Below are 10,479 nucleotides of genomic sequence, written 5' to 3' on the forward strand. Positions count from 1 at the left end.
CTCTCTCTCTCTCTCTCTCTCTCTCTCTCTCTCTCCCCCTCTCTCCCCCCTCCTCTCTCTCTCTCTCTGTCATTTATTTTTATTTCTACCTTTCTTTTTGAGATAAAGGTCTCAGAATGTCTTCTAGGCTGAATTCAGATTTCTAGGTTCAAGTGATCCTTCTGATTCTGCCTCTTGAGCAGCTTGAAAACCATGGTTGCACACTAGAACACTCCATTCTTTAGCTCCTTTTAAAGGGAAAATCTCTTTAGTGTAAACTTAAAGGCCTCATAGGAAAAATAGTATCACTGTTTTAATAGTTATAGACAACTTTTTAAAATTGAACTATTTCCACAGTTCAAAAATATTGATGTCATCATTAGCTCAAATAGTCAAATGACAGAGCATGTTTAAATTTTATTAATATTGAATGAAACTTTACATATCAAAAATTATAATTCAGTTTCATTTTCATTTAATTTTGTTTTCCTCAAGTACTTCTCAGGTAGTTACTTTGTGTTTCTTGTTTAAAATATATCACTATAACTAAAAGTAGGATGATCAATTGCATAAAGTATTATGATTAATATGTCCTGAATCTTGATTTGAGTCAATACAATGTACTCTTGTCATTCTAATATGTAGATTTCTTTCTACAGTTCACTTTCCTTAATATTCATCATATGACTTATTACTTTAATCTAGTATACTCTGGGTTACAAGCCTGTCTATGAAATAAAAAAAATAATGTCTTTATTTACTTCAATTCCCCAACATAACAACAATCACTTTTCACAAAGACTTACTACCCTACATCAGCAACATCAGTTTAGTGTTGGACCTAAATACAAAATGTTAATTAGAACATTCTATACTGTACTTGTATCTGGTGAAAAGAAAAAAAAACAGCAATCTTTTAGTACAGAAACCTCTTTTTCTTTTCCATCCTTCTACATTTATCGATGGAAGGCATCATGGAGACATACTCTAGAAACACTCAGCCTGTTGCCCTTGTTCTAGCACAAGCCTTTAATTCAAACACTCAGGAGATAGGCAGGTGGATTTCTGTGAATTTAAGACCATCCAAAACAACAATAACAGCAACAAAAAACCCAACAAAATAAAACAAAACAACAAACCCCCTTCATTAGTTGTTACCCTGACCTCCTTCATAACATCAGTGTTCTACTGTTTTCCTCCCTAGAGCTACCTGCTCCCTTGAACCCTTTTTGCTTTCTTGGTTTCTTGAGTCACTCCAGGTTCTATATTTAGATCTAAACTTTCAGAGCCAAGATCCACAAATAAGAGAGATCATGCTTTGTTTGTTTTTCTTGGTCTGAGATACTTACTATATTTTCCAATTCTATCCATTTAGCTGCAAATTTGATGATTTCATTCTTCTTTGCATCTGAATAGAAATCCATCATTTATAAGTGCCATATTTTCATTATTCATTAATCAACTAAAGGACATTTAGGTTGTCCTTCTTCACTATTGTGAAGAGAGCAACAATGAATCTGGCTAAGCAAGTATATATGGAATAGAAAACTTACCTAGAGACGGGAAAGGGAGGAAAACAAACACACACACACACAGAGAGAGAGAGAGAGACACACACACACACACACACACACAGAGAGAGAGAGAGAGAGAGAGAGAGAGAGAGAGAGAGAGAGAGAGACATGACAGTACGGATGTTTTTAAAAAGCCATAGGGAATTACTTTATTTTGTGTTTAATTAAAATTACCCACATACATACATTTATATTACATATATATGATATATACATATATTAAAATTAAGTTATATCACTTGAGGTGATAATGCTTCCCCCAAGAGCCATAGAATATCCAACAAACAAAACCTTTAGTTCCAAGAATGGGGAACCCCCTTTTAATTTGTTAGGAACATCTACTAAAGACTCCCTCCCCGCCAAATGCAGGCTATTGCTACAGTCCTTCATTGCCTACCAGAAATTGAAAGTGGGATTCTATTGCAAAAGACATCACACATTATGCATCATTTTGATTTACATTTCCCTGATGACTATGGATGTTGAACATTTCTTTAAGTGTTTCCCAGCCATTTAAGACTTCTCAGTTGAGAATTCTCTGTTTAGCTGTGTACCTCATTTTTTAATAGGGTTATTTGGTTCTCTGGAATCTAACTTCTAGAATTTGTTGTATATTTTGGATGTTAGCTCTCTGTTGGATGTAGGGTTGGTAAAGATCTTTTCCTAATCTGTGGGTTGTCATTTTTCTTACTGACAGCGTCCTTTGCCTTAGAGAAAGTTTTCAGTTTTATGAGGTCCCATTTGTCAATTGTTGATCTTAGAGCATAAGCCATTGGTGTTCTGTTCAGAAAAATTTCCCCTATGTCAATGTGTTCAAAGTTCTTTCCCAGTTTCTCTTTTATTAGATTCAACATGTTTGGTTTTATGTGGAGTTCCTTGATCCACTTGGACTTGAGCTTTGTACAAGGAGATAAGAATGGATCGATTTGCATTCTTCTACATGCTAACTGCTCAATAGTATACTACCATGTACATGTAGTTATTTGTTTATATGTTATCAGTTTCTTTATTTGTGGATCAATGGACTATATATTTATATTCCTGTGAATAGTTCTGCAATAAATATGACACTGAAGATATCTATTCAAGATAATTTACTTTTTTCAGATATATATCCCCAAATAGGTTGCCATGTCACATGGTAGTTCTGATTTATTTATTTATTTATTTATTTATTTAATTATTCCATCCTTTCCCATAATGTATGTGCTAACATACATTTCTTACAAGCCATCACTTCTATCTGTGTATCTGAAATCCTGCTATAATGTTGAGATCCATTGTGGACGACATGAGTCAGATATTGTTATATACTGAGTTTCTGCTATTCAAAGAGATGTTTGTCTTCAAGAAATTGTTGTGTATTATGAAAAGTATCAAGTGAGTGTTATATAATCCAATGTAATAAGTAAAACAAAAGAAAGAGATGCACATAACAATGAAAATGAGGATTGGAGGATATGTCAGGTCAGAATCAAGGAAAAAGTATAGCTGAGTCATATGGAGATAAAATGGTAATTGTTCAGGAAGAAATTTACAAAAATGGTATTCTAAAAATAAAGTCTAAAGTGATATGGGCCTGTGCCATTAATGGTTATGGAAACTACACAGATGTTTGTAGTAGCATGGAAGAAGCACATAAGTAGGCAGAGTTTTAAAGACTACTTTACAAAGTATTTGGTAATATGTAGTAGATGTAGTGAAAAGTGAATAGTGGGTTTTTTCTTACAATCTGATGAAAGACTTTTATTCAGGGTGAGGAAAGACACACATGCAGCTGGCACACACAAACAAAGACCCTGCACAAAGCAGAGGGGTGACTCAAGAAGCTCAAGTCCCCAGTAAAGAAAGACCCATATGGAGGAGAGAAATGATTAGCATAAGACATATCATGGGAATGAAGAGAATGCTACATGAATGGAGGGAAAATACGGCTTAAGATTTTTCATATTATAATATCAACTATTATCATTTCTGTGACTGGGGATTTATGTCAATGGTGACATGTTTGCCTAGTGTGTGCATCCCCCTCTATTGCACATATCAGTTATTACCCTTTCATCCAAACTTGAGAAATAAGCTGAGTGGCAGTGGCAGTTCTCATTTCTACTTTTGTTTCTTGTTTTAAAAAATGCATGCACTTTGCAATAAATTACAGCTTTCCATTTGTCACTCCCAGAAATCTACCTTGCCTTATACTCTGGAGTTTATGGCATTATATTAGCTGGATTCCTACTCATCTCAGTAGCTCTCCATAGGAAGAATTCGAGCAAGCCATTACTACTCCATTTGGCTAGTGAAACTAATAACATGATGACTTTATAACAGAAGTGTTATTTTACTTCACTCACTAAGCTGGCTCTTCTACATTATCTTCATTTGGAAAAATCTTTAAAGAGTCTTCCTGGCAGGTCTCATTGCACAGTGGCAACCTAACAATAGGGTGCTTGCTAGTGACTTGCAGATGGGGACAGGCACAGCTAGGGTCTCCAAATGCAGCAGTTCCTTGGAGGCCTGCTGAGCCTTAACATTACTTGGGGGACCAAAATAAACTATCTGTATTAGTATCACCTGCAGGTGTCCGCAGGCTACTATAATTCACCTTGAATTTCCCAGGTCTAAAGTGGCTTTGGTACCTAATAGGAGTTGGCAATTTCCATCCACTTTTGCATGCACTGACTGCCAACTCACGACCAAATTTAAATGGCAACAATAATTAAGTTAACGGGCACACTACTACATTTATGAGAATTAGCGAAGAGGATTGTTTAGTTTATTTTACAAAGCATGTCTTAGCCTTGTTTTTCTCTGTTGTTGTTGTTGTTTGTTACTAGGACTCTTATCAGACATGTATCGGCCAGTGTGTAAATCTGTTTTTCAATCACCTTAGTAAATTTCACTCCTCATCTCTTATCTCACGTTCTCTCATCTCTTCTCATTTACCACTGTAATATCTCCTCAGTTCTGACCATGCAACAAACTCAAAATCAATTCAATCTCTGCTCCTGTCTATAATCCAGCTGGGCCAGCGCCATCAATTTCAATTTCTCTTTTTCTTTTTATTCTTATTGAAAATACATTTTTTTAAATACAATATATTCTGATTATGGTTTCTGTAAGGACCCAGGAAGAGGACCCCAACTCAAGTCCCAATTAGCGCGCACCCAAGGAGACACGAGAGACTTACTTGATGCAATGGCAAAAGGCAGTTTACTAACAAGGGCCCTTGGATCGAAACTCATCCCACGCAGGGGAGAGAATTTCGATGAAGACCCCAGGAAGTTTAGAACTTTTATAGGGGGAGGCACAAGGGGGAAGGGAAAAGTGGGAAATTCTGGCGCGATTACATATGATTGGATATTTCAAACATCAGCACTTTGCGTAAGCAATCATTTTGACAGGCTGGATGGCCCACTATTTTTGACCATGAAGCCTCAGACCTTCTAGGATAAACACCAGGTGGCCCATTACTCACTTGGGCATGTTTAGACTGGTCAAGATATGTCTTTGGTTGTTTCTACATTTCTGGTCACCTTGTCCCTAGAGGGGCTTGATATTCTTATTATGGCTACTCTCAGTAAGCTCAGCAAGCTGTCCTGCGGTCTTTGCCAAGTTGTTTGTGGTCTCTGCTGAGCTGTTTTAATTTTTACCCTTACATTTCCCCTTCCCTAGCTCCTCTCAAGTGTCCACCACTTCATCACTCATCCAAACCCAAACCTTTTCCTTTTCTCTTTTATTAGGATAAAAATAAAATAGGCATCTAAAAATACTAATGATAAAGTAAAATTAGATATAATAAAAACAAGCCAGAATAAGACAAAACAAACAGAAAAAAAATCTGAATAAAAGGCTCAAGATACGTATATAGACACAGTGACATACATGTTCACATATATAGAAATGCCATAAAAATATAAACCAGGAAACCATAATCTATACACAAAGGATGAGTAAGATTAAAATAGTTTTGAAGGGGGAGGCCCGATAAAGCCTTTATCAGACAAAAAACTTTATAAAAAATTTCACTGACTTTGTTTATGTTGGGCATCTACTGCTGGACATGCGGCCTATCCTCAAGTGTGCTTTGTCTACCCAATGAGACACAGACTAATTTTCTGTTTGTGAACAATTATCAGTTAGGGATACCTTCCAGATTAGACATGTGGGTTTGGGTCTGCTTACACTTTCAGTGCTGGGACCTCATCTAGCCCAGACCTGTTTAGGTGATATACATGCTGGCATAGTCTCTCTGAGTTCATACATGCACTACCACTGGTGTGTTTAGAGAGGCTTATTTCCTTGGTGTCCTCCATCCCCTCTGGCTCTTACAATCTTTCCACATTGTTGTCCACAGGGTTCCCTGAGCTACAAGCTTATGGATGAAACTGGTGAAAATATCCATTTAAGACTGACTGTTACAAGGTCCCTCATTCCCTGCTCATTGTTAAGCTGTGGGTCTCTGTGTTTATTCCCATTACTACAGGAAGATTCTCTGGTGATACCTGAGCATCAGGAGTCATTTTATTGGTATGTTCCTTGAGCAGAACTGGATTTGGTGTTCTGATAGATACATGGCCTATATGGTGTCAGGTTTTTGGTTACTTGAGAAGTGTCAGGGATAGGTTCCATCTCATAGAATGAGCCTTAAATCCTGTTAGATATCAGTAGGTTACTCCCACAAGCATTATGCTTGTAGCATTACTCCCTACTAGTACATCGTACCTGCAGGTCTCTGGAGATTGAAGGGTTGTAGTTGGTTTGGTGTTTATCTTTCTCGTAATAGCCTTATGGAGTACATCCCAGTCAATGCATACTAAACTAACTAGTACTTCAGTGTATGTACACAGTAATAATTCTACCAGCTAGAAGCAAATTGAAGCCTGCTATTAAGGAAAAAGAGACGGGCAGTGGTGGCTCATGCCTTTAATCCCAGCACTTGGGAGATAGAGGCAGGCAGATTTCTGAGTTCGAGGCCAGCCTGGTCTACAGAGCGAGTTCCAGGACAGCCAGGGCTACACAGAGAAACCCTGTCTCGAAAAACAACAAACAAACAAAATACAAAAAAACAAAAAAAAACAAAAAAAGGAAAAAGAGATAATTCCTGGTTCCTATTTCACCTTCACCTTGAGATTTAATCTGCAGAACAATTAAAAAGAACTTAATAGCTAGGTTATGTGAAATCCCAATTTTTCTCAGACACCAAATCACATAGTATGCAATCTTAATTTTTAGTGTCTTCTCTTAGCTATTTTGATATCACATAGAAATTGTACCCTAATCAGAACAGCACTTTTGTTTACTACTGTCTTCTTGTGAATTATGTCTACTTCTTCCTTGGATACTTCAAAAGTATTTGTTGTCAAGGTGTTGTTGTAAAGAGGTCTCTCTTCCAGTGGTAATTACAGAATTGCCACACAAAATGGATTTATGGGAAAAAAGTGGTTTTCAAAGGCTTTCTAGGTCAAGAATCTTCAGGTGGCATTGTTTTATAGTTTTGATTTTAAATGTCTTATTTTGGGATAAGAATATAAATTAATACCCGCTGGCAACTGTAGAGTCATGGAGATGTTTGATACTACCATTTGGATTTCTCATGTCTAGCACAGAGGAAGAGAAACAAACCATTTACTTTGTTTGCATTGCTTTGTAACAGATACTACGGATTGAACCCAGAGTCTCATTCATGCTAGGCAAGTGCTATAGAACTGGTCTAAATGTCTATCCCAACTTTAAATTTTTATTTTAAAGGAGGGTCTAAGTTGCTCATCTTAAATTAGATCTTAAATTTATGGTCTCCTGCCTCAGCTTCTAGTCTAACTGTAGATAAAGACCAGTATCATAAGGCCTAATTGGTTGTATTTTCCTTCCTTGTTTTCTGAGGCTTAAAGGTTGAGTTTAAAATCATTTTTCTTCATTCTCCTATTTTTCTCCTCCCATTTTCATATTCAATCCCAATTGCCTCCTAAATAAAATTAGCCTGATCTGCTATGACTCAAAATTTAGATATTGATAGTAAAATTTGTACCGCTAAAGGTCCTGTTTAGGGTTTTCTGGGTGGCATTTGTTGTGTGCATTATTCCCAAGGGCCAGCTTTCTTCTTTAGTCTGATTTCATAAAATATGAGTGTTAGATACCATCTCCTGTTTAGAAAGTTTCTACATATAAGATAAACAGTAAGACCTTTAGATTCATATTAGTTGATTCTGTGTTGAGGGTGTCTTGTGTCTAGAGAAGTCAAATATTGCATGTTGTTTTAAATGTCTTATTCTTTTAGTAAGCCAGGAATCCTAATCCTGGGGTTGAAATTTCCATGGCCAGTTTGCCTCACATTGCTAAATATGATACATAATGCTGACTCTGAGAGATGTCCTAGTTGGTCTTATGGCTGTAATTAATGCTATAGCCATTATATGTGGCTTACTAAATGTTGTACTAAGGAAAAAGGAAGTAGAAGCTCACATGCATTAGAATTTCATACTATTTCAACTAATTAGAAATAATTGTATCTTCACTCTTATTTCATAAACTGGAAATGTTTTCAGACATAGACCAAAAAAAGTTTAGCAAGTACCAAAAAAAATTATTAAGTGCACAAGACAATGAAGTAGGACAACTTGAACTTAACTATAAAAACGCATGCTTTTCAACTATGTGATGCTGAAGCCACAGAGTAGACACATTGTTGCAGGGGGTGGGGAGGAGCAGGCTAGCTTTGACACAATGGTTTGATACAAAAGACCAGTCAGAAGGGGAAAAATATGGGTTATTTTTCATTGTCCTTTTTATAGTGTCTTTTTTTATGAGCCGTTCGTGAAGGGAAAGGCCTGGAAAGTCTTTTTGTCTGCTCATTAACTTATTAGCATCAATTACTATTGATATCATTTCAACCATGACTAGTCATTCTGTTTCTTCCTTCCCTCCTGTGTGAAAAGCAGCATGAAACTGGAAAGAGAGAGGAGCATAAAAGGAAACAGATTTTCTTATAGAAATGCTAGTCTTGACATTTTTCCTCACTGATCATATTGTTAATTTTTCCTTCTCTGTAACACAACACAACACAACACACACACACACAAAAAAAATACATACACTCACACTTATACTCACAATATGTTTTATACAATTCCCTTTCCAAAAGCAGAATACTTTAGAAACCACTTAGTAGATAACTGAGGTTAGCATGTAATAAAATATAGTGTTAGAACCATATTGATTCTTAATGTCAGACCTGGTTTCATAATTTCTATATCCATTAACAAATCATCAAATATGCTCCAAAACCATGCTGAAAAGATCTGATTAGCTGATGGTAGACAGGTTATGAGCAATTTTATTCCCCTAAAACACTTTCAAAGTATACTGGTAATTTGAATCACTGAGTACAACATAACTTTCTGAAAATTAAATCAAATGTTTTCTCAAATCAGTATTTTGTCTGATCACTGTGTTTAGTGATAGGCATTTAGAATTCCTCTGGAAGAAATGTGATATGCTGTTTCTCAGAGCCACTTTGACTATATAAAACACCATAGTTTTCAGAGACCTGTTTGTCTTGTCTCCTGCTCAATATATCAAATGTTTACAAATCACATTGAGGTGGTTATCTGAAGTCTAACGTCACCAAATTCTGAATTTTATAGGTCATGGCAGTCACTAAAGGATTGGAAGAAATTGCATGCTTATTTCAGCCAAATATGAAGCAACATACAAATAGCTTTGAAAGAATAAATAAATCTAATAGATTTGTAAAAATTTTTTTGTAAAAAACATGCTTTTATTATAAAATGGAGAATGCTGTTAAAATGTCCTATTACTCAGTTAATGTGCAAACAAGGAGTGGAGATAAAAACACTATTTTGCCCTGCAAATAAATCTAGAATTGTGCACACATACACACACACACTCAAACATACACCAACAATGAGGTGTCTGTTCTGGCAGTTTTGACATTCTTCAAACAGGTAATACACCGTGTAATTAACCTTCTTCTAAATCATATCAATGACCCCAAATAAAAGCTCTTGTTCCATTTCTCAAGGTGGATACAATCTGGTGTATTTTTAGAAACTATTTTTTTCACCAGAAAGGGAATGTGCGCTTCTTTATTTGCTGAATTTAATTATATATTAAAATATACAGTGTTCTCTTCTATTATGAGTAATCAGGGCATGCAAATTGCAGGCTTCATCCTTACATTTTAATATGCTTCATTGGAAGATGAGCAATGATTTTATTTTTAATCTCACACATATCTGCCTGAGGGAAAACCGTTTGATCTTGACAATTAAAAGCCTTGGGATTTAGCTATTATGCCATTAGATAAGGATAATTTTATTAACTTATCCAAAATATAAAGGAAATTTGAGATCACACCAGTTTATTTAACAAGTCAATCTACAACACATACTGCATTTGCGTAATTTTCTGACTCCACTCCTATAAGAGTTAAACCCTTCAAGTATTAACTCATTATATTCTGTAAAACCTAAAGGCAGCTCTTTCACTCCAAACTAAATCAATCACTTATTTGTTTGCATCCAAATACTGTAAGAAGTTTGTGTTAATCATTTTACACATGTGCTGATACATTTCTAATCATTGTTAATGTAAACAATAAAAATTTCTGAGCATTTATGACGCATATTACTTAATATCATCCTGTAATTTTCCTCACTGAGTGAATATATTTCTCTCAGTTTGTTTGTTCCAGATTTCATGCAGCATGCATTTATTTTTAGTCATAGTTTAATTCTGAATCACTGAAACTCAACGTAAAAGGTCCAGCTGATCAAAAACAGCTATAGATATTGCTTAAATCACTAAGTATAACAGGACCAGAAGCAAACAATACAGTAAGCCTTTACTATCCCTACATAGTATAAAAACATTTTATATTTCTCCACAAGTAAATACTCAGGAAATAGTC

The sequence above is a fragment of the Grammomys surdaster genome, unplaced genomic scaffold, assembly GCF_004785775.1.
Source record: "Grammomys surdaster isolate TR1022 unplaced genomic scaffold, NIH_TR_1.0 1065, whole genome shotgun sequence".
Classification (NCBI taxonomy): Eukaryota; Metazoa; Chordata; class Mammalia; order Rodentia; family Muridae; genus Grammomys; species Grammomys surdaster.